Genomic DNA, 23,599 nt, shown 5'->3' with positions numbered 1-23,599 from the left:
TCGCTTTATCCGCTGATTTACAGCACAGCCTTGGGAATATCACTTAACCCTTTTTTTTTTTTTTTTTTTTTTTTTTTTTTTTGGACCCAGTTTCTCCAACTAAAAATAAAGATACCCTGCTGATAAAGTTCTCGGAGGAACCTTTGTCCGAGGATGAAATACAGGTGCAAAAGCTTGTTTTCCTGCTCTCCTCCTCTTGCTACTTTCGCGTGGCTGTGGCTGTCATTAAAATCATCAGAAATTTTGTGAGCAGCACAAGTTTGTGTGCGAGGGGAGGCAGGGCCGAGTGAAAATTATTTTAGTAGCAGCGTCGATCGTCTTCAGCCATGAGAGAATGTTGTAAAAATAAAAATCTAGTAACCACTTACGTGTGCTGGGTTTCCTGGCTTTGTTGTCTCCCTTTTGCACCTTCTTTCTGTCTGCCCCCCCCCCCCCTTTTGCCCCCCCCAGCCAAAAAAAACACAGGGAGCGGGGAGCACATTTTCCAAACCAGACCCCTATTTTAAATAACCTCGGCCTGTTTGCAACCGGGAAAAATGTTTTGTTTGGTTGTTTTCTTTTTTTTTTTTTTTTTTTTTTTTTACTTGAGAGATTTATTTCCGTCCTCGTAACGCCGTGTACTATATGCATTGCACCTGTTCAGCCATAAGCACGGCGCATTATTATAGCTGTAGGGGCTGGAGCCTCCCGATGCCCGTGGATTTCGGCGTGCGTGTGTTTGGGGGTGCCGGGGCCAGCAGCCCCCTTTCTCTGCTCACAGCCACCTCAGCGGAGCCTTCACCCCCCCGCACTTCTCCCCTATTGTTTGGGCCCCCCTTATTGTGTGGGGCCGGCTGTTTACCCCATCCCAAGCCCCCATCCCTGGCAGAGCTGCCTTTACACCATCCCTTCCCGGTGTTTAGCGGGGCAAGGCAGCAGTGGGGGAAAACGCTGGGGGGTCCCCGCTCTCCGGGGGTCCCCTTTCCAGGTGTCCCCTCTCCGGGAGTCCTCCCTTTGGGGGTCCTCTCTCTGGGAGTCCTCCCTTTGGGGGTTCTCCTTTTGGGGGTCCTCTCTCTGGGGATCCTCTCTCTGGGGGTCCTCTCTCTGGGGGTCCCTTCTCCAGGTGTCCCATCCCTAGGGGTCCTCTCTCCAGGGATCCCCTCACCTCTTCGGGTCCGCACACCTCTGGGGATCCCCTCACCTCTGGGCGTCCCTTCTTCTCCGGGGGGTCCCCTCCTCTCCGAGGGGTCCCCTCTTCTCCGGGGGATCCCCTCACCTCTTGGGGGTGTCCCCTCACCTCTGGGGGCTCCCCTCAGGCTGTCCCCACTCCGGGGGCGTGTAGCATCCCCCCCCTCCATCCCTCCATCCCTCCCTCCTTCGCTCCATCCATCCCGGTCCCCCCCGTCGGTGCCGGCCGGGGCGCGACCTGTTGCGGAGCGGCGGGGAAGGAGGGGAGGCAGCCCGGGCGGAGGGAGGGAGGGAGGGCTTTGTCTCGGCTCCCCCCTTTGCCTCCCCTGCCTCCTCCGCCGCCGCCGCCCGCTCCCTCGCTCTCGCTCTCCCTCTCCCGTCGCCGCGGCGCGGTGCGGAAGGTAGGTTGCAGCGCGTGTGGTGTACACACACCGCCCCGAGCAGGAAAATGGACCCCTTAGGGAGGCAGGCAGGCGGTAGCCGCGCACGCTGCGCGCTCCCGGGGAGGCAGCGGCTATGAGGAGGCGAGCGGAGGACGGGGGAACAAGGTAGGCCGGCCAACTTTGGGAAGGAAGCGAGCTTTTTGGCTTTTTCGCCTTTTTTTTTTTTTTTTTTTTTTTTTTTTTTTTGGGGGGGGGGGTACACACACACGCACGCACACACGCACGACACCAAGCCTCCGCTCCCCCACGAACCCGGCCAGCCAGCCTACCCCCCCCCCCCTCCCTCCCTCCCTCTCTCACCCCTCCACCACCCCGGGTTTTAATTTGGAGGTGTAAGTTTGGCAGCCCTAGCCGCTCGCTGCAAATTGGGAACATCTACAGAAGGCCTTACCCTCTCTAAATATATATATATTCCCCCCCCCCCCCCCCCCCATGGACTTATTGCAGGGTGTGCCCCCTTATGATTCACTTTAATCACTTTTTTTTTTTTTCCTTCCTCCTCCCCCCCCCCCCAATCGCGAAGGAAACAAATACGTTTGTTTTCCAACACTAGTTCCAAGTAAATCAATATCTTTCACTCTTGTAAAACAGCCCTCTCCGCCTGTTTGTGGGTCCCTCTGCCTTTTTCTTTTTCTGTTTATGCAGTTCCATCTGTCCGTCCATATATCATGCCCTCCTTATTTACTGCTAAACGGGCTTTTATTACTATTTGCCGACGACTCCCGGCTGTAATGCCGGGGCTAACGGTGACTCTCGTCCTTTGTTTTGTGCCTATCTATACGCTATAAGTTTAAAGTCCATGCCTAACCATACATCCAATAATAACAGCAGAAAAGAGAAAGCAGGTTCCACTCCTTCCGACGGGATTTTTAGCCGGAGATCTCGTTGTTTGTCTGTTTTGGTGCGGGGGCGGAGGGGGTTAATTTGGGTTATCGTACGTGCACTTTATATTATTATTTTTTTTTTCCCTCTTGGGTATTTTTAACATCTATTTTTTCATTATTAGTATTTTTCCAGTTTCCTTTCCCGGGGAGAAAGGAGACGTATAGTGCAACTTTCTTGTGTTGCTGATCGAACGTCACGTTCTGGAGGCATCACTGGGTTAATAAGAATTCAAACTTTCTAAGAGGGAGTTCGTATCCTTGGCTGCCCCCCACCCTCCCACTTTCTGCATGGTTATGCTCGCGTTTCCGTCTGTATTGGCGGGGAAGGGGGGGGGGAGGGAAGGGAATAGATATTTTTTACAGTGGTGGCAAATTATGAAATCTATCGAGCCATTTTGTCCTGAAATAGTAACTATTTATTTACCATTTTCCCTTCCACAAACACGCTGCTTATTTGTAATTTCCAACATCGAAGCTTTTCTCCGAATTAATCTTTTCTTTTCCTTTTTTTTTTTTTTTCTTCCTTTTACTTTTTTTATTTTTCCTGGGGAGGGATTGGCGATGCGTTTCGTAGCCCATCTAGCATTGTCGAGTTTTTTGGAGCCCAGATTTATCGTGGGTTCTAAAGGCTGCTTAAATCGATCCATTTCAAATGGTCTTTTTATCTGAGCTCCTGTCATTTCTGTTGGAGAGTAAGACTGTTACTCTGCTGGTAACAAAACAAAACACACACACACACACAAAAAAGAGAAAAGAAAAGAGACAGTCAGTGGAAGTGAGTTACATAAAATGTTCTGGAGAATCCTAAGTAATTATAGAAAATGGACGCTGATCGGTGGAGATCTCTCAGCAATAACAATCACCTTTTTTAATAGAAGGTTATTTATTTAATAGCAAGGGACGGACTTCTTAAAAAAATGCATTAGGCCTTCCTCTCAGCACAAAGAAGTCCATAATGCTTTATTCCTAACCCACCTGGGACTGCCTGGTAGATTCTCCCAAACCTTCAGATCCTTTGAAATGTTTTAATAAAATTCATTATGTTACAGCCAGTGAGAACTTTTGCTGCCAACAGGTTCGGCTTTTTTTTTTTTTTCCTGTTGTTTTGCTTTTTTTTTTTTTAGCTGTCCTTTAACTTGCAGCTCCCCAGTTTCAACCGAAGTGCCTCCTCGCTGAACAAACTAAGTTAATTGAAATCCAAAGCAGCAGATCTATTCACTGGCACGACAACTGCAGAAACTACTTGCTCCATTTTATTAGAAGCTTTATTCCAGAAACCGAGTGAAACTTTTCAAGGTTTTACAGAGCGCTGTACCAAGAATTGGTGGCTCATCTCTTAGCTAGGGAATGACATTCATTGCTTTTTTCTCGCTTTTTTCTTTTCTCTCTCTCTCTTTTTTTTTTTTTCCCCCTTCCTTCTTTTTACTCAGGCTTCTAAGCCAGCATTTTGCCGGTAGGCTCGAGCAGTGCTCAGGGCTCCAAATGACCTGTTCCTGCAGCAAGGTGCTGCCTCTCCTCCTCTAGCTTCCACCTCCAGCTCTGACACTCAGACCTGGGCCCGGAGGGGATGCACAAGTCCCGCCAGGCGCGCGGGGGCCCTGACGGTGGACGAAGCTCCCGGTGCCCGGACTAGTGCTGAGCCCACAGCAGGATTGCAGCAGCAGCCCCCCTGGAGGGGTGTGCATGCTGTCGGGCACCTGGTGCTCTGTCCCGAGCCAGGGCAGGTCCGTGTCCTTCAGCAGCCCGGCTTTCCTCCGGCAGGGAGGCCGGCAGACCCGTCCTTGGGAGTCCCGCGCGCACGCTGTGCCTAAGCCCAGCCTCACCTTTAGGTTTGAGGAAAACTTTTAAAATGACTGTGGTGTATCTCTTCCTTTCGTGAAGACCCCAGGGAAGAAAAATGTGAGCATAGAACGGAGAGTCGGAGTGGGAGAAACATTTTTCGTGATGCAGTAAGGTCTCTTTTTAATCGTGAAAACTTTCCCATCAGAGGCATTTCAATTTCTTTGAAACCTAAGTATATTCTATAAAATAATAATAAAAAAATTAATAAGTCTTAGCCCTTCCTGACTGCACAAAGTCCTTTTGCAATCTGGATATGACAGCGAAGGGTGAAGTATGCCTAAGTAAACTTAAATCCAGTGCATGATGCTGTGGCAGGAACCCAGCGAGCCAAAAGCCCCTCGGCCAGGGGGCACAGCGGAGTTTGAAGGGGCACCAGGTGCCCAGGCTGCTGCGGGGTCTGGGGGCTCAGATGCCCCCAGCCCACTTGGTGGTCCAGAGCGGAGCTCCCCGGTGTCGTCTGGGTCTCAGCACACTTTATTTTAGTGCTGGAGCAGACAGTTATCTAACACACCCACACGAGGAAGTGCTCCGGAGCAGTTATTTCATGCTTTGCCATGCCCTGTAGCTAGAGTAATTTTGGACTGAATGGCGTGTGCATGTGCCTCTTCCACTCCTGCGAGACGAAAAGCAACGCAGTTGGGTTTTGTGTGCGTGTGGTTTTTGGTTTGGGTGGTTGTTGTTGTTGTTTTTTTCAAACGGGACCAAAAATGGGGTATAAGACAATCAAATCCAAATACCAAACAAATACCACGTCAGATTAATTTTAATAGTAGAGGATTTTGCTCTTCTCTTACAGGAGGAAAAAATACCAATCTTGTTTATTTTGATAAAGACAGTTGTAGCAATTTCCTGAGTTGGATATATCATTATTATAAATATTACTCACAGTTTTCCTATTTTCACATTTTCTTCATAGGCCCAGCTTATTCATAAGGGAGAACAGCTGCAGAAAATCTCAAAAAAAAAAAAAAAGTATTATTATTTATATAAAACTTTGATGTAAATAGGGAACAGTGTCCCCTGCTAGAGAATTCTGTGGGATGGCTTACAAATCCCATACAAGAGAGATTACAGTCTTAGATAAATTGTTATTTAAATCATTTCAAGAAAACCCTGTTCATTTTTGCAGGCCATATGAGGTTTTAAGCAGAACGATTTGAATAGGAGTTCTGTTTAGAAATTGATGGCATGCTGTGGCCTTATAGATTTTAGTTGGTTTCACTCCTGTCTCATTTTATAGGACTGTTTTACAGTGTGGTCTGTATGGTAAAGAGCTCCTACTGAAAGAGATTTGTAAATGTTAATGGAGAATTAAATACTGAAATTTAACTTCAAGTTACTTTTTTTTTTTTTTTTTAAAAAGCAAAACTTTTAGAAAACTCGAGCCCCTTATATATGCTTTAAAGATTTTTTTTTTTAATGAAACAATGTACTGGAAATAGTTGTTTTTAAACAATAACTTGTTCCCTCTGTAAGGTCGGCAGTTCAAACCGTGCTACAGAGAGAAAAGGATGGCAAATCAAAGTGAAACTGACTTCATTGATTGCGTTAGTTTGGCCCAAGAAGATTCAGAAAGTAAACAAACCATATCAGCTGGGAAAAATAAATTGGATTTTTAATAATCTATCCGTTCCAATGATCCTAGTTTCTCGTGGTAAAAGAGTAGTGTTTAACTGTGCTCCAAACTCGGAGGGGCTGTTGTAATGCCTACACAGCTTTAACTTCAGCAGATTTTTACTGATTTATCCACATTTCAGTGAGGAGTGAATAAAGGCAAAGGCTTTTGTCCGGGATGGTTTTGGCTTTGACAGCGTCACCTATATTCCTGGTTATTATTTATCTCAAAAGTTAATATTTAGTTCTAGCAGCACTGATCCAATCCTCTTTTAATAGGAAATTGGCATTGCTGGATGTTTACCGCCTATGCACTTGACGTTTTCATGCTTTTTTTTTTTTCTTTTTGCTCAGTCCTTCAGTTTCTTCGTGTCCCACGGAGGCATTTTGCCTGCCTGGCTTTGGTGGACGTTGGGTTTGGGAAGGGGTCTCGTAAAAGCACTCCCCTGGGGCAGGTAGGTTGCTTGTAGGGAGGCAAGCCCCATGCCACTGCCAGAGGGCCGCTGCGCACCCCAAAGGTGTGTGAGGAGGGCCCAAGTTCTTCTGCCTCACACGCAGCAGCCTCTACATCTTGAAACAGTTAAAATACAGCAGTGGGAAACGGGGCCAGTCAGATAGAGCCGTCTGTAGGAACAAATATGCTGTTAGCCTGATGGGTTAGCCTGATGTTAGCCTTGGGGTTTGGCTTGGGTGAGGTGGGCGCCTAGGGTGCCAGCCTGAGGCCTGCGGGGCAGATGCTCACCGTAGGGAAAAGAGAGCCGCTGAAGGAGCTGGCGCTAGGTGGCACCACGGGAAGAAAGGCCATGGTCTGTGCAAGCACAAAGACCGAAAGATTGTGGTGCCAAAGAGGGGTCTCTCCCCACCACGGATATCCCACCCGCCAGGCCCAGGGTTAGCGCCACGGCCTGTGCTGCCCTTGCTCTGCTGCTCCTCAACACCTCGTAGTAAAAAAGGTGTTGTAGAAGAAGCCAGTGCCGCTGAATTCAGGCACTGGCAGCATCTTCAGGACTTTATTCATCAGTGCCCTGTCTCATACATGTATACCTTTCCTTGTGCTTTGGTGAAGTAAGCGAACACAGACCCCTAGCTAACATTTTCTGTCTGCTTTGTACAAGTATAAATGACACTACAAAAGGCAAACTAATGCCAGTATGTTCTTCCTCAATATTTGAGCTAGTATCAAATCAGTGATCACATAAATTTGGATTATCAGGAGTTGATAACTGTGGTGAAGGGGCAAGGAAACCCGACTGGGTAGTGCATGTCCCCCTCTGCAGAGCATCTTTGGGACATCTTTTGCAGGTCAGTAGTGCTGCCATTCTGTAAGCTACGTCTGGAGATGACCTCTTAATGTTATGCTGCCGTAGTAGATTTGTCTTGGGATTGTGGTAGAGCTAAAAATGCAGGCAAGTGTGGTGTGCCAGTTGATCCTGAGGTAAACACAGTGTGGAAATTACTGACTTTTTTTTTTTTTTCCCCACTATAAGACGGGCTTTTTAATACCTTGCTTCTAAAACCATCAGCAGCTGAAAGTATGATCCGCCCCTTGTGGCTATTGACGTAGGACTGGGAAAGTTACCTTACGGACTTCAGAGTTGTCCTTTCAGCTGACTGAAAGTTAATTATTGATTTCTCTTCCCTCCCTAGGGATCCGTATGCCATTCTTTCTGGCTTGAAAGTTAGCGGTCCCAGTGCAGGAGTTTGGGAGTAGTGGTTTTGTGGCAGCACAAGATTTCAGGGGCAGGTGGTCGGGAACAGGTAAGGTGGAGGCTGATATGTGGGAGAGGGAAGAAAGACACCTAGGTAAAAGCCTCTGTCTGCTAACATGTTATGCGGGGTGGATGTGGAGCCTGTTATTCTCTGTGGCTTTGGCTCCTCAACCCCTAGCAATCTGATAGCTGTGTGAGTCATTGGCATTAGTGACAGGGAGGAATGCTGACAATAAAAATAAAAACAAACAAACAGAAAGCCCCCCAAACTCATTGTTTAGGCACAAACAGATGCGAAACCATGTTTAATTGCTAATGTGCTCCCTCTGCTGGTTCTCTAAAACTAACAAATGCTATTCCCAGGAGACCGGGCCACACCCGCTGGGACAGTGCCTTACAAAAAATTGCATTTAAATGAATGGCTCTGAGCTGTGTTGCAATGAGCAGCATTAACAGGACAAGAAGCCTTCTTACAAAGTATGCTAAAGCCTTGTATACCAGGCACGACTGCTAAGTAAGGTCAAGAAATGCCCGTTCCACTAATTTAGCCTTTTTTTTTGCTTTGTTTCCAGTCTTACTTATATTCGATAGGCATTCATTTTTCTATCATTTCCCAAAGTTTGCATTTTCCATTTTGCTGCTGCTGCTTTTAGGATTCTTCCCATCTGAAGGAGTTTTAGAAACGTTCTCGTTGGTGCTTTTAGCTTCAGTTAGAGTGCACGTAGGATCTGAAGAAGCCCTAGTGTAGCTAAGGCTTTGGCTGCCTCCAATTCTTTCTGTCCCTGTCAGTTAAATCTGCTTGTCAGCTTTATACTGCTGTGCCCACTTCATCCTGTCCTTTGGCTCAAATAGCTGCTGTTTTTTCGGGATGCTCTTGAACATTCTTCCTCGTTGTGATGCATCTGTATTTCTTTTCCAAACATAGGCGGGATTGTTTAATATGTTCCCTACACAGCGCATTTCCCCAGTAGATCTGCTTTTAAAATCCAGCCTTTTGTACTTTCGTACTATGGAAAATGTCAAAGTTCTGGATAAGTCTGAGTGTTGGATTAAAAAATGAAGAAAGCTTTATTAACTCCCTTAGAATATTTGGAATGTGCGGAAGATTTCTGACATGGTAATTATACAATGAAAGATTGTCCTGTATTTCCCATATTTTCCACCTTGTGGACTGTCACAATAAAGCGCCTCATCTTGCAGCCATCCACAGATCAGTGGGAAGTGGGAATCGGCTCTGCAGAGCTGTTGCAGGACTGGGCTCAAGTTTTCAGTGTAGAGTAGTGAAAAGTTTCCTTTCTGCAAGTCTCATGCTTCTCATCTAGGTGACTGCTTATTAAATCTTTACCCAGTAGGGACAATAAACCAAACAGCCTGGTGGGTAGCTAATTGGCTGGAGTGACTCAAGCCACATATAAATCTCATTTGTACTCAGTACATTGACTCTCTCTGGCCTCATTGCTCTCCCCAGTATTCGTTCATTTTGAGACGGCTGGAATATAATACAAAGAAAATAATCCCTGGTTCTTCTTTCTCAACATGTCTCCTAGGATGCTTGTAGGATGATTCTCCATTATTTCCCTTTCGTAGGCCCAGCGGTTTAGGAACCCCTCCTCCTGAAACACAACATAGGGAATTGGCCCTCGTGCGGGCAGCCACAGCAGAGACATCAGGAAAGCAGAGCAGCGCCAAGACCAGATCACCCTCCTGTCACCAAGTCCCCTGACATGAGGAATCATAGCAGGGGTTGGTACGGAGATGGCTTGCCCTCCTGCTGTACCTGCTTTGGGGATAAATAGAGAATGCAGCGCCTGGGGCTACCAATCTGGCACCTTTTGCTAGCGCTAAACTAATAAAATAGTTAGGACCAATGCAAGTTTTCAGTGAAGGCCCAGCCTCTGCTGACTCATGGGTGAACCATTTGAAGTCCAAGCAGTGTTTTGTAATTTCCAGCATTTCATAAAAATACTGCTTACATTTTCCTCTCCAAGCCATGGCCAAGTTTTGAAAGCTTCAAAACTTGCTCCGATTGAATAGAAGAAGAATGTTTTTAAGGTACTGACGTTTCCTAAATGAGTTGATTCTTTCTGAGCTATATCAACTTCAAACCATTTATCCACTAAGTCAGTCAAGCTCAGCCTGAAACGTTTCACTGCTGTGAAAGCAGCTGCTCCTGAATGAGGTTAAAAGCCAGTTGTACTCTTGCAGTACATTTGGCTGTTTTGTACTTTGTGCTGGGCAAGAGAAAGCTCAGTCTTCTTCCCTGGTGCAAGGCATTTCTGAATTCTGGAATTTACCTTTTTTTTTTTTTTTTTTTTTTTTTCCCCTGCAAATCTCCGAGTCCCTTTTTACAGGAGACAGGATCCCATTCAGAGCTTTTCATGATGCCTCTTAGATATTTTTTTTAACCTCTGTACAAAGTTCTTAAATATTTTAGTCAGCTTAAAGCCATGCTGTGATCTCAGAAGTTGTAGTGAGATTGAAGTATAGTAGCTAGAGTGACGTATGCAAGTACATAGGTACCAGAAAGGATAACTCACTGATTATGGAAGCAGGAGTCTTTGTTTCTAGTTGCTTGTGTAATTTTCAACAAGTCACTACACTTCTCAGTGTCTCAGTTGCTCATCTTCAAGATAGGGCAAATGAGGTTTATCAGTTCCTGAGAGCAGTTGGGAGAGCATTAGCCATAGCTATATTAGCTAATTTTATTGCTGTAAGAGTCTTTCTCTCCCTTTTTTTTTTTTTTTTTTTTTGCCTTATCACCCTGAAAGTGCATTGCCATCTCTTTCTTTACTCTACTGGGTTTGCTTTAGCAAAAAGGAGATGAGATAGGAACAACTTTTCTGGAGTTTCCTGGTTAAGGCTGGTTGTTCACGAGCATGGTTTAGTTGTCTGTAGGCTGTTTTAAAGAGTTATTAAAATCTGGTTGAGTAATGTTACTATGGAACATTGGCTTCGATGTGGGAGAAGGATACAAATGGAGCATTTAGGAGGGAGGTTTGGGAAGAATGTGAGCAGCTAGAAGAAATAAAAGCTGAGACGCAGGCAGGGGGCAGAGCTGTTCAAAGAAAATGAGGACAAAAAGTCTGAACTTCATGCAAAAAGAGGGGCTAACTTGGTCCCACTGGCAGGAGAGGGAGAAAATTGTAGCAGCAGGACTTGGTTCGAATAGGGCCAGAGTGAGGTGGGATGAGGCCACAGCCCTTCCCTTTTCCCTTGTGAGCAGTGAGCTGGAATAATCATCATACAATAATCATCAGAGGACTGTGCTCATGGGATAAGAAGTTCCACGTCAAGTTTCTGAATGTCTGTGTATCTGCTAAAAAGTTTGTAGGTCGTGTTTTGCCCTAAGTTACATTTATATAAAAGTGTCGTAATTCCATGAAATTTAAAAGAATCAACATTGAACTGAGAGCTGAATTTAGCTTTGTATTTCTAGCCTAGTGGCTGCAGCTGGCGTACATCTGAAGCAGTAAAGATGATACATGGTACTCCACAAGTGATTTGTGACCAGGAGACAGTTTTCTCTAGGACAGTGCTGCTGAATTTGACCTCATTTTTGCTGTGTTAGATACTGTTTCCCTTGTGGCAGCGTGCATAGGTGTATTAATAAGATTCCTACCAGATCTCTCCTTGAAATCTGAGCTTTGGAGGTTTGATGAAAAGGCTTGCTTTCAGGAGGTGTTGGTGATTATTCTCGTCATATCCAGGCAAAGCCTGCAAAGAATTTAACATCCAATAGATGCCTTTTTTCCTTTTTTTTTTTTTTTCTTTTTTTTTCTTCCTTTTTTTTTTTTTTTTGGTTGATCTTCTGCAAAGCCTTAATCCTGAGACCTTGCCATGATTTTTTTGTTTTGTTTTGTTTTGCTTTGTTCTCATTACCCACAAAAGAGAAGTGCCCGTTCTAAGTCTCTGCTAGGCTTTTTAGATAAAGGAGTGACACAAGTACTTCAAAACAGAGCACAGTTATCAGCTGAGTTCAGCCGGAGAAGGGAACGCTCACAAAAGATTCCAGGACAGTTTAGCCAGAGATAGCTGCTGATACGAATAAATAGCACTTCGCCTTTCTGAAAAAACTTACTTAAATATCTTGTTGAGTTTAATGAAAATAGTCAGTTTTGCTTAACTCCAGTAGCTGAATCAACATTATGATTTCCATTTTTTAAATCAGGAACAATCGAGGCACAGAGAGAAAGAGGAAGTGATGCCTTTCTTTCTTCCTTCCTCAGTGTATTGTACAAGCAGATGGGACCTGGAAAAGTCAAGACCATGTTCCACGGACAACGGAAGCTCAAATGGTTCCTGGCCATATTAAAAACTGTTAAAGCTTTTTTCTTTTTCATTTTTTTTTCATTACAATCTTATTCTACTTTCAGAGTGATATAAAAAGACCCTACTATAGGTAGACCCTACCATAGCTCAAAATTGAGGCCAAATACATCTAACATGTCCACTTCTCAACAGTCTTATTTTTAATTGCAGATTTAAAAAAAATCCTTTTTAAATTTTTGCTTGCTTATTTTATTATTATTATTTATAATTGCTCTTTTAACCCAGTTAATGTAACTTCACAGGCTGGTAAGCAACAAGTAACTTTTTTTTCCAATTGGCTTTCCCACAGCTGGGTATCTCCCAGTGGGGTCCAGCCTTAGATTTGAGTCCATTGTGTCCAAGAAAGACAAGTTCAAAACCTGGACCAGTCTCTTGCCTCTTTTTGTACAATAATAATCATAGGGGAAGATTACACTTGGCTGAAATAAACAGTGGTGTTGCTTGCTTCTTGAAACAGTCATCAAAAGAAGCCTGAAGCTCGGTATCCCACACGAATATAAAAGTACCTACAAGTAGTTACATTGTTCTGGGCTTCTTGTGTGTGCAACTGCTTGTCTGCATAGCTGCTCAGTGGGAGTTGCAATATGTAGAGGAGAAAATAGCCCCTAAGGGTTCTTTGGACACATATTTAAAGAGGATTGTTACTTGTCTGTTTAAACTGTCAGTGGAAACAAACATATGCAAGTAATAATGGGAGCCTGCGAGTACTGGATTTGGGCAGAGCACAGATGTATTACTGCTGAGGCATCTGTCAGAGAATGAACAGTAGGAGGAACTGAGCTATTTGTACGTTCAGCTTGAAAGCTGTGCAGTGAGTAGGTGCATTTAACTTTTTTGTTACTCGGGAATGAGATTCAAATCTCAATTCCTGAAAACTTGCAAGCAAGTTTTGGTTTCGTGCTACTTTCTGATACGTTCCCACTTCCCAAAAGCCAGTTTTAATGTCTGTCGATGCTTAGAAGACCAGATTGGAAGGAGAGCAACAGAAAGTTTTATTAGCCAGCACAATTAATACTTTCTCCTTTGAGAGCCAAATTCGTCTAGTTTAGTATGTTTACAAAAGAAAAGGCTGGAATGCACAGTAAGGTTTTTTTCTTTATCAGAGACATATGGACTCACCATCGCTGGATATATTTGTGAGACACGATAACAAAGAACACTCCTCAGGCGTGTCTCACATTTCAGGACTCGAAGGGCAAAGTGGATGAACATCCCTTCTAGGAAACGGGTGAACCGTCTTTTTCATATGCAACCTCCAATTTCAGTAATCCTCAAGAAGCTTGTAAAAGCCAGGATGGAGTCAGTAAAATCTCATCTTATTAACCTCCAGAAGGACACAAAGAGCTTTGGATCTCAAGGCTGGTCTGGATGCCAAGTGCACCTCTTAAGTGCTCTCATATTGTCTCAGCCTGCTGTAACTTTTGGTAGACACAGTACAATAAGGTTCATACCGGAGATGAAGGGACCAGGTTTGCAGGGAGAACTCCCACCCGAGAGAGGCAGATCAAGCTGCTTTGTACAGGAAAGCCAATAAATGCCTTGTTTGTTCACTGTTTGTTTTCTCTCACTGGAGATCTTTCCCTGTTATCCTTTCATTTATGCATAATGACCCGTTTCACAGACTGAATGGTCGCTGAGATTTGTTTGCCTCTGCTGGTAAGCACTGGTCCTACGAGAGATGTTCCTCAAGACAGTTGCATTTGAATACTCCTACTTTTTAGAACGCTTAAATCCTGTTTACATGCTAAACGTGGGAAATTCTGCAGGTTACACACTTGCTTCTGCATGCTATTGTGGTAATAAAAACTGGCAACTTCTTTTTTTTTTTTTTTTTTTCCTAATTAAGCATTTCCACTGTTATACATTTGCTTACAGAAAGGAGCTTCTGCTTTTTGTTTTTGATTTTTTTTTTTAGTTTGCAGAGGTACAACTTTTGCTGCATGTAATTAAGACACGCGGAGTCTTCCGAACTCCAAAGGAGCGCTTTACGTAGCACTCCATTTTTCCTTCAGGGTGCAGTGAACCATATGTATCTACACGGGGTTTGGGAGAAAGCAGGATTAGAGAGTCAACAGCTATGTAAGCATTCATTCAGCAAGCCCTGTGGATACGTATTTCTTAACCTTTTTATTTTTTTTCTCCTTTCTTTTATTTGAACTCATCTTTTTGTCGCCCTTCCTCCTGTTATAGTAGGATTAACTGATGTGTTTAGGGAGAAGTTCTCCTTGGCCCTATTGTTTTCCAGAGTTTCAAACATGCCAAGAGCAAGGTGAGAGCATCAATGGGGAGGCTGAAGAAAGCCTAGTGGGGAATTTCTCTTGGCTGTCTGGGAAGCCTGGGTTCGTAAGCTGAATTTCTAACTGAACCAGCATCAGCCAGAATGGGTGAGACACCTTGCCTACTCAGAGTTGTTCTCCAAGTACTTCTGTGGAGACACACCAGGAAAGATGCAATTCTACATGATTCAAGAGGAATTTTAAAGGCCCGTGCTCTATTTCTTAGGAAATAAGCTGGCAACAGTCCACTTTGCCATATGCCTAAAACTGTAAGACTTCAAATCTTTTTTGCTCATTGCTTCGTTTACAGAGCTTTTGCTCTTCTCTGTCTTCACTCTCAACATCTGTGTATTTAACAAAAGCAGCACAGTAAGCCGAGCAAATGCAGGGGTGTTCAATTTGCTTGCTTATTTTCTGCCTGAGCAGGTCATGTACCTGCTCCTTGTGGCAGAAGGGGCCATATGCCGTGGCTCCTTCTCTGCCACATGACCCAATTTGCTCTGCACACACCGAGTTTACCCTTATGTGTGATACAGGTGTAACGTCCGTGCTCAGGAGCTCCAAAGCTTCCTGGAATCATTGGGTTTACTTTGAATGCACCAGAACTAACTAATTTGGTTGGCTGAGGTGCATCTGATGTGTCCCACAGTTGTTTGACTGCATCCCTGGTAGTGCTGTGCTTGTGAGGGAGCGCATCCTCCTGGATGAGCATCATTAGGAGTAGGTCATGAGCAAGATGAATGGTGTGTAAACACAACAAAGGTCAAGCTTCCTGAGTATAATCCTCAAAAACTATTATTATTATTATTATTATTATTATTATTATTATTATTATTATTATTATTATTATTATGATTCAGGTACTGTTTATAATGGCCTTAGGTAGGGTACATGTAAAAAGAGAAGATGTGGAAAATGTAACTAAAAGCACTTTTTGGATCTGCTGCAGACCATCTCACGGATCTGGGTACTTCAATTTCACCTCTCTGCTCCTCCATTCCCTAGCTCTAAAATGGAGTGAGTAACTTCTTCATGCCTTCAAGCTTAACGAGCATTTTGCTGAGTGCTCAGAAAGCTTTGGGTGAAAAAGGCTTGGGATAAGACAGCGATTGTTGCCACATTTACCTTCTCTTTATCCAGGAGGAGTGAGCAGAAAATCCAAACACTTGTGTCACCACAAGAAATGAAAACGTGCTCATTTCAGAAATTTTCCCAGTAAGGTAGCGTTTCATGCCATCTGGAAATTTCTCCGCAGACCTGTCTTGTGAAGCTTTAATCCTTTCCCCCTGTATAGTGTTCTGCCTGATCACGTCATCAGGGGAAGAATACAGAAGTGAAACAAAGGAGGGAAGTGCTAAAAGGCAAATTTGGGCTACTTCTGAACCTCGTGTTCAGCCAATGCCAGTGGAAGTTTTAATTCCAGCCCCGGGTTGCAGTTAGCTTTCTGGGTAGCGGAGGATAAGCAGAGGCGGGTATCTGGGCAGGGAGGAAAACGTCGTGGAGAAGAAGCGAGCGTCCGCTGGCGTCGTGCGAATGACTGAAGGAGTTGTAGTAGAGAGGGTAATCCCCGGGCAATGGAGAAACGTCGCTGTGACACGACGAGCGATGCCGATGTGTTGTTTGTATCTTAACTCCTGGCAGAGCGAAGTGTTCAGGAGGGCAGGATTTAGGAGCAGGGGAGAGGTGAAGCTGAGCTGGATCGGGAACAAAGGGTGGGAAAGCAGGGGAAGGTGCGGTTCTCCAGCAGCAACTGCTGGGGTGCCTGTGTTTATTCTGGAGTTTGTGGTGGAGCTGAATATCATCAGTGGCAGCGCCGTGTGTAGTGTTCTCGGTATAAATAGAATCCATAAATAGTTTTGTAGAGAGTCAGGATTTTATTTTGCTTGCGAAGTTGGACCTATTGTGACTCTCATTTCTTTCTGCCATTGCTTTCCTTACCTTATTGGTGGGCTAAAGTTTATATTGCTTAGCCCCAAATCACATATATTAATACGCTTTCATCTCTTTTCTCTGTTGCTTTGTTTATCTGTCTCCGTCTATCTCTCTGTGCGCCTGCTGCTTGTCTGCCTGCCAGTTTTTTCTTTGTCTCTATCACTTCATCATTGAACCCATCTGTGTAGAAAATGGGATATTTGGCTGTCTTGTATTTTTTTTATTATTTTTTTTTTATTATTTTTGTCATTTTGTTCCCTCAGACTTACGAGGATAAAACTCGCACTCCTGGGGGTGCCAGGCATTTCAGCTCTTGCATTTAGGAGGAGCCGTGATGCTTTTTGCGTCTGTTTGTCTGTCCATCTGTCTGCTGGTCTATAATAAGCTGTGCAGCGAGACAGCAGCTTACTATCTGTGTGTGTGAAATTAGCTAATTGGTGTTAGCAGCAATATTTTCACATGTTTTATAAGCAAAGTGCAGCAAGGTATATAAATGTAGATATGATCCAGAGACACACACACATACACACACACGCGCGCGCACGCAAGCCTGTCGCTGCTCATGCATAGACGCTCAGAAGTAATTAATGTTAATAAGATTTTAATGTGCTTGTGAGATCATAATGAGGAGAAATGAATGCTGTGATTAGAAAAAGGTAACTGTGTGTGTGTTTTGGCTTAGAACACGATTTCCCCTCTTTTTTTTATAAATCACAATTTCAGAACTTGTTTGTGATTGCATCAATCGGTTTTTATTTTCAAATTAGAGGTCTGTTTAGCCATTTGAATGATTAGCCAAATAAATGGGTAAAACCCTGATCATAAGGAACGGTGCAGATTTTTATTTTTTTTTCCCTCTTAGAAAGCAATGTGACAGCGCTGGGCACCCTCATCCTTCTAGCATTACATTTTTTTGATGCTGCTTTTAAAGCCTCATCAGAAGCTGCTCTCAGAGACAGTGCTCATTTTTTACAAATAGAGATGTTTATCTATAGGTGTCTGCAATGCATAATCAACCACTGAAACTATTGTGCCAAGGCACATTCCCGTTCATCAGTAATGATGAATCCTCAGAGTCCAGATGATCACATGATACCTTGATAATATTTTGAAATAATTAGTTTAAGAAAGCAGAACCGTATACATTTTTTTTTATTATTATTATTTTTAATCAGTCGGCATACAAATAAGGGAGAGAGGAAAGTGTTTGCAGGAAATATTTCACAAGCTAAGATGTTCTTTCATCCCGGATGCTGTGTAGTCACCAGACCCCAGGCTGGCTAGCATCCAGATGGACACTAGGGGTCCTTCCCTCCAGCAAATCAGGGAAAGTATTGTCCAGAGGGCTTTGCTTTCATTTGCATATTTATTATTGTTTTTATTTTGAGTAATAAAAAATACAAAAATATTAAAAAGTTCTTGCCTGATAGTTTGGGCATTGAGATTTTTTTTTTTAATTGATATTGAGAGATTATATATTCTGTTTTAAAACCATCTATAATTTAAAAAGCATGTTAAAAAAGTCCACACTCCTCGCTGCATGGTATCCACTTCTTTATTTTGGTGGTGCCTGGCTTGGCTGGTGTTTAGAGATATTAGATCTGTGTTTGAATTCATGGAATATGATTCATTTCCAGAAGCTGCTGAGGTACCACAACAGTGTTTGTGATGAGAAATGGTGGAACGTGGTGGTATGATTGCAGTTTCCAAATCGTGATGAACAAAAACCAGCGTCAGGAGATACGACTTTGACATGACTTGAAGTCTCCGAAGAAGATGATCTGACAGTTCATTTATAATGAATGAGTTTATTTTGGGGAAAGGAAGCATCAGGCAGTTTGTGTATTTGTTTATTCCTCTACACACTCCGTGCAGCCAGCTGCTATACAGTAGGGCCTCTAACTCTAGTTCGTCATTCAGATAGCTCAATCAAGGAACGTAATACAGGAACTTTAATTTTCTAAGGTACCTTGGGATATATCATCTGCATATGTGTGCGCTTAAGTGTGTCTGTGCGAGTGCACTCAAAGCATCTCTGAAACCTGAACTTCCTTGCATTAAGGCCGTAATGAAGTATTACCCAACTGCTGCCAGTGTCCAGGTAATTTTTAATGAGCCTGGATGAAACACGGAAGCCTTTACTTCACCTAAGTGCTTATATAGTTTGAGAAGTGCTTTAAATTTTGACTTAAATAAAATGATCTTCTAAGCTAGAGCTGTAAGGAAGCAACTCATTTGCTCTAAAAATCGTAGCTCCTTTCCATAGGTAATTTTATTAACGTCTTTTGAAAAATATAGGACTCTATGATTCTAACGTTAATCCCAGTTTAGGATTAGCATTGAATTGAATTAATATTGAATTCATGGAATATGATTCATTTCCAGAACATGCAGAGGTACTACAACAGTGATTGCAATGAGAATTGGTAGAACATAGAGATATGGCTGCAATTACCAAATCCTAGTAAGCAAAAACCAGTGTCAGTAGATACAGCTTTGACATAATTTGAAGTTTCTAAAGAAGATGATCTGACAGTTCAAATCCCACTTTCAGATTAGTGTCCTCTTGCAATTTTTTCATTGCTTGTTTCTGCTTGTTTCCTTTATATTAACATACCAGTTCCCAAAACTGGCTTCCACAAAGTTAAAGAGTGAGAGTAGGAATGATAAACTCCAATACCAATAAATTTTAAGCTCGGAGCAGGAAGCAGCTAAGCTAAGGACTTCCTCTAGTTTTTCTGTGTCCTAGATGGAAAAAGAAATTTTAATGCTCTAAATATAGGAGTTGTAGTAGCTGAGCTGCCTTCAGCTATAGACTGAAAACTCCTTAAGAGAAACTCAGGAAGAGCTGAGGCAAATTGGCTAAATGCATGAAGTCAGTACACAAAAATGACTTGCGTGGAATCTTTAGGGGACTGCTTTAATTCAGGAGTAAATTAGTCTTAGGCCACTGTAGCTTAACTGAATAAGGAGCTACAGGGAGCTTTGCTGTTGAATTACAGCATCTACTGACAGCTTCGAGACAATTAAATGTGTGCATATTGAAGTCAGACGTCAGTTGATTTGCCTTAACTTTCTCAGCACCTCCATGCAGACTTGGCATTAGAGACAGATAAGCTGTCCCAAGCAATTCATTTGATATTGGGGATCCAGAACAAAACAAATTGCAATATCTCCTTTGCTCTGTGGAAAATATTATACTGCTAATTATTGCGCTGTTCTTGTCAGAGTATCAGTTGCCCTGCCTGTCCTTGGACACCATGGTTTTACGGTGCAGTTGTTGGAGGATCCACAGCTAATGAGGATGGCTTTCTGTTAGAGTCACTTTGTACACACCTATGCCCCAGTACTTGGGAACAAAACATACCAAGGTAGAGGTACCATATACTTACAGTGACTTCTAGAATTACTAAAAGAAAAACAAGTGTATTCACAAGTTCTGTTTCCCTTTTCCAACTAGCTGCCTTACTGACGTGTGGCTACTCTGGTGTAAGGTTAGCTCAAAGGTGAGAAAGAGGGATCTGCATTTTTTGTCTGGTTGTAAAGGTAGAACAGAATATCTTGGGAGCATAGTAGTGGCAAGCCATCTTGGGAGAAACTCATTTTCTCTTAAAGAGGCCTATGCACAGTGTGAAAATAGGAGCTCATAAGCGTATGTTCAGATTGTGCCCTGAAGAATGTTTTAAAGTATGTTTGCCAGCCTTACTTGTATTACATTCATTTAATTTGACTTTATTCCTAAGTGCACATATAAGGTTAAAATGCTGTTAATTAAAGTTTATAATTGACAAACTGTGAGCTAGCTGATAGGATCTCCATGCTAAACAACATTAGATTTCTTCAATCATTTGCACAGCGAAAACCTCTGCAAATGGAGGGATTTTAAAAATATCTGGAGGTTCTACCTCTACCAGGCCAGCAGAGAAAGTAAGTGGTAAGTGATGAGCTTGAAGGCTTTATTGAAAGTAATCATCTGCTAGCCTCAAATTGGGTGTGTTTATTCAAGTGTGCTAGCTGATCTTGTTTTTTTTCTTTTTTTTTTTTTTTCATATGATACAGAGACAGAGAACACATATATTCTGAAACTGTCAAGATGGAAGTTCTAAAGAACTGATTATTGCATCTCACTTGCCCAATTCCGTATTTATGCTTCTAAATAAGCGGCTACGTTTTCCAAAGTGCTCAATGCCCAGAAGCCCCTGCTGAGTGTGCTGGATGCTCAGAACTTTTAGTAACGTGGATTTAGAAGAGCAAATTTAGCTACCAGTTCTGAAATTGTTAGCCAGCGGACTTTTGGGTTAAGATGAGCTTAGAAATTCCAGATAAATGGTGTCACGTTTCTACCAAAAACTTTATTTAAAAAGTTGTATAATTGTAGCAAATAGTATTTTCATGAAAGTAAAACATACAGTTATCTATAGGAAGACAGGAGCTGTTGAAGAAACTAAGTAAGTTGTGCACATATTCTATCACTTCTGCTTCTGAAAGTGTCAGAAACTTCTGAAGGCCTTCCAATGAATAAGTATGGTAAAAACTGGTGATGGAGGAAGTTCCTGCCTTACTTTGCCATGGGATAATTGGCCAAGTCTTTGAAAAAAGTAGGTACAGGTTTTCTACTCGATTAGAGTTCTGTTTGATGTTGTAAGGGATATTCCTACCAGCTATATACAAATTTTTCCTTTTTTATTTTTTTTTAATAAGCTCTTGATCTCAGTGTCACTTTGCAGCAGGTATCATGCGATCTACAGGTTGTTTCACACATGAAAGGAATGGCTTAACTTTTCGGAAGTTTTGGAAATGTGAAGTTTCAGGTAATGTAAAGGCAGACAGCGCTGAGCAACTAGATGGAGTTAGAAGCAGCAGTCACTGTAGTATAAATTCTTGGTATTTCATTTATTTTCACTAGTGGTCATATGTCTTCAGTCATCAGCAGAATTCCAGTGGCTCCACATTGGCTGCATTCATCACAGAAATATAGAAAATAGTTTATATATGTTTATGTATGTGCTAACTCATACACTTATGCCTGTATTTACAAGTAGTGCATTTGGAAAGAGTCAGAATGTACAAGCAGTGTTTGAGTAAGTTTGGGTAATGGTTCAATTTGTTTGGAAAATGTTGGAAGTTAGTCTTGCTCCCATTCCCCAAACAGTTCTGCCACTGACGTAAATAGGCCTAGGCCTTTTTATCTATGCCTGCATGACTTATTCAAGAAAAATTGCAAACTACATGAACCGCTCAGATACCTAGCAGCTCCCAGCCCTGCCCATGTGGGGATTCTTACTGACCAGGTGAGCAGGGAGTGGGATGGAGGGGTGAGAGGATAGTGTTGGGCCCTGGTTCTGTGGCAGAGAGGAGATCAGAGAGAGGGATGAAGCAGAAGGCAGTGCCATGGGGTGGGCTGTGATAGAAGGGCATGGAAAGTGCGTTGTGTGAATGTGCTTTAAGTAGAATCGGTGTTAGAAAGGTGGGGAGGTGAGGGAATGGAGAGAGATCTGCTTTGAAGGACAAGAAGAAACAACACAGGTATGCTGCCACCTGTGCACATTGGGGGTTCATCACAGAACTGGGAGATGTTGCCAGTGCGTTGGTACCACATGAAACTTGTTTGCTTTTTGAAAAGCTTGAAAATATTAAAACTAAATATAGTTGAGGCCCACTCCTTATTGGATTGTCAGCTCTTTCTTCTTAATATAATAGTCCAGTCTTGATCAACGCATTATTAACAAAATCATGCTTTAGTACTGTGCCCTGGGTACAATTATTTTCAGCACTCTATCGTTACTTCTTTTGTTGTGCTCCCTATTGTTCCTTTTTCTTTCTCTGACAGGAAGCAGATGACAATAAATTGTTAAATTTACTGCCGCCATTTTGCCATGACTTGGTGCTAGAATCAGACCAGCTGAAAGGCCTAGCAGGTACTGTTTTTGATAATCTCAGGACACAATGGATTTATTTGTAATCATGTAGCACTTCCTGAAGCCTAATGGATTGACAGGCATGCTATAATGAGGCTGTCCTGAAGGATCGTTAGGGACACCACTACTTCTGTCCTAGATTATTTATTCAAGTACATATCTTACTGAAATCCAAGCATGAAGACAAACCCTTTCTGTAATGAAATTTTGTCTTCTTAAGATAATGATACATTTGTAATGCTTCGTAACTCTTGTCCTTCATACGTGGCTTTTTTGGGGGGAAGATTTTCCTTTAGTCCTTGCCAGTTCTATTCTAGAACCCTCAAAAAAAAAAAAAAAAAAAAAAAAAGAAAAAAAAAAAAGGTGTAAGGAACACTCAAAGTCCTCTTCCCTGTCCAAAAGAGGATAGACTGTATGTTTTGTTATTCCTGACAAGTATTTGTCCAGACTCTTAAGTTATGAGTCCCACTTCAAGTGATCTATTCTAGTACCTCATTATTCTTACCCTTAGAAAGATTTTCCTGTTGCCTAACCTGAATCTTCTTTACTACAGTTTACTTCACTTACTTCTTTGACAGTGATTCCTGTTCCGTTTGCAACAGCTTTTTATGTACTGGTAATCTGGGTAATGGAGTCATTTCTGGGAGTAATTCCATTCTGTGTATGGTATCTGCATTTATGATCATTCATGCACTTTTCTGGATGTTCTTCATCTGTTTCTTGAAAAACTCTGTCCATAGCTGGACAGTTTGCTCTTGAAACTTCCCAAAACTGAGTAGAGCTGAAAGATCACTTCCCGTGTCCTCAGGGCTGCATGCCTGCTTATAGAAAGCTCCAAATTATGATTGTTCCCTTGTTTCACCAAGATACTGCAAACTTATATCAAGCTTATAATTCACAATAACTCTAGATCCCTTTCTGAAAAACTACCTTCTCAGTTATACCTCATCTTGTATCTATGTCGTTAATTATTTCTGCCCAAGCACAGTACTTTATCCATACTCCCACTGAATCTCATCCAGTGCCTCTAGACCATTCCTATTATTGCCAAGGTCATTTTGAATTTTTTTCAGTCACTCAGTGCATTTCCAGGTTCATGTGGTCTGCAAGCTCAATAAATATGTTTTCTATTCCATCATCTAGGTTGTTAATGAGAAAGTTACATAGAACAAAACTCAGGGCAGCAACCCAGTTGTTGTAGTCTTGTATTTTGGTAATTACTGTGTGGATTCTCTTATCTAAGAAGTTTTGTATCTGTGACTATCTGTGTTATCTGCATCTGACTATGCTTGCCTTGCTCCAAGCTTGCTTATAAGAATGTTATATAAAACTGCCAAAGGCTAAAATAAAGTTAAGGTACATGAATGACACTTGCTGCTTTCTACAGGGCTTCTTATCCTGTTCTGGAAGGAAATTAGGTTGTTTTGACATGATTCGTTCTTAAATCAATGTTGATTACTACTCATCTTTTTCAGTTTGGTGTTT

The 23,599-nt window shown here is 42.6% G+C and overlaps 1 protein-coding gene across 2 annotated transcripts in view; it reads left to right on the top strand.

The window, feature by feature from the left end:
* The first annotated feature begins 1,592 nt into the window (after nucleotides 1–1,592).
* ZBTB20 (zinc finger and BTB domain containing 20) overlaps nucleotides 1,593–23,599 on the top strand; it is a 453,606-nt gene continuing 431,599 nt past the window's right edge. For both annotated transcript variants that reach the window (XM_084301334.1, XM_084301336.1), the window contains exon 1: nucleotides 1,593–1,715. The gene's annotated coding sequence lies outside the window, so the exon portion shown is untranslated. The remainder of the gene's footprint in view (nucleotides 1,716–23,599) is intronic.

This window comes from Netta rufina (assembly GCF_964035555.1).
Source record: "Netta rufina genome assembly, chromosome: 1".
NCBI lineage: Eukaryota > Metazoa > Chordata > Aves > Anseriformes > Anatidae > Netta > Netta rufina.
The sequence above is the reverse complement of the archived record's forward strand: the minus strand, read 5'-3'. Positions and strand labels throughout refer to the sequence as shown.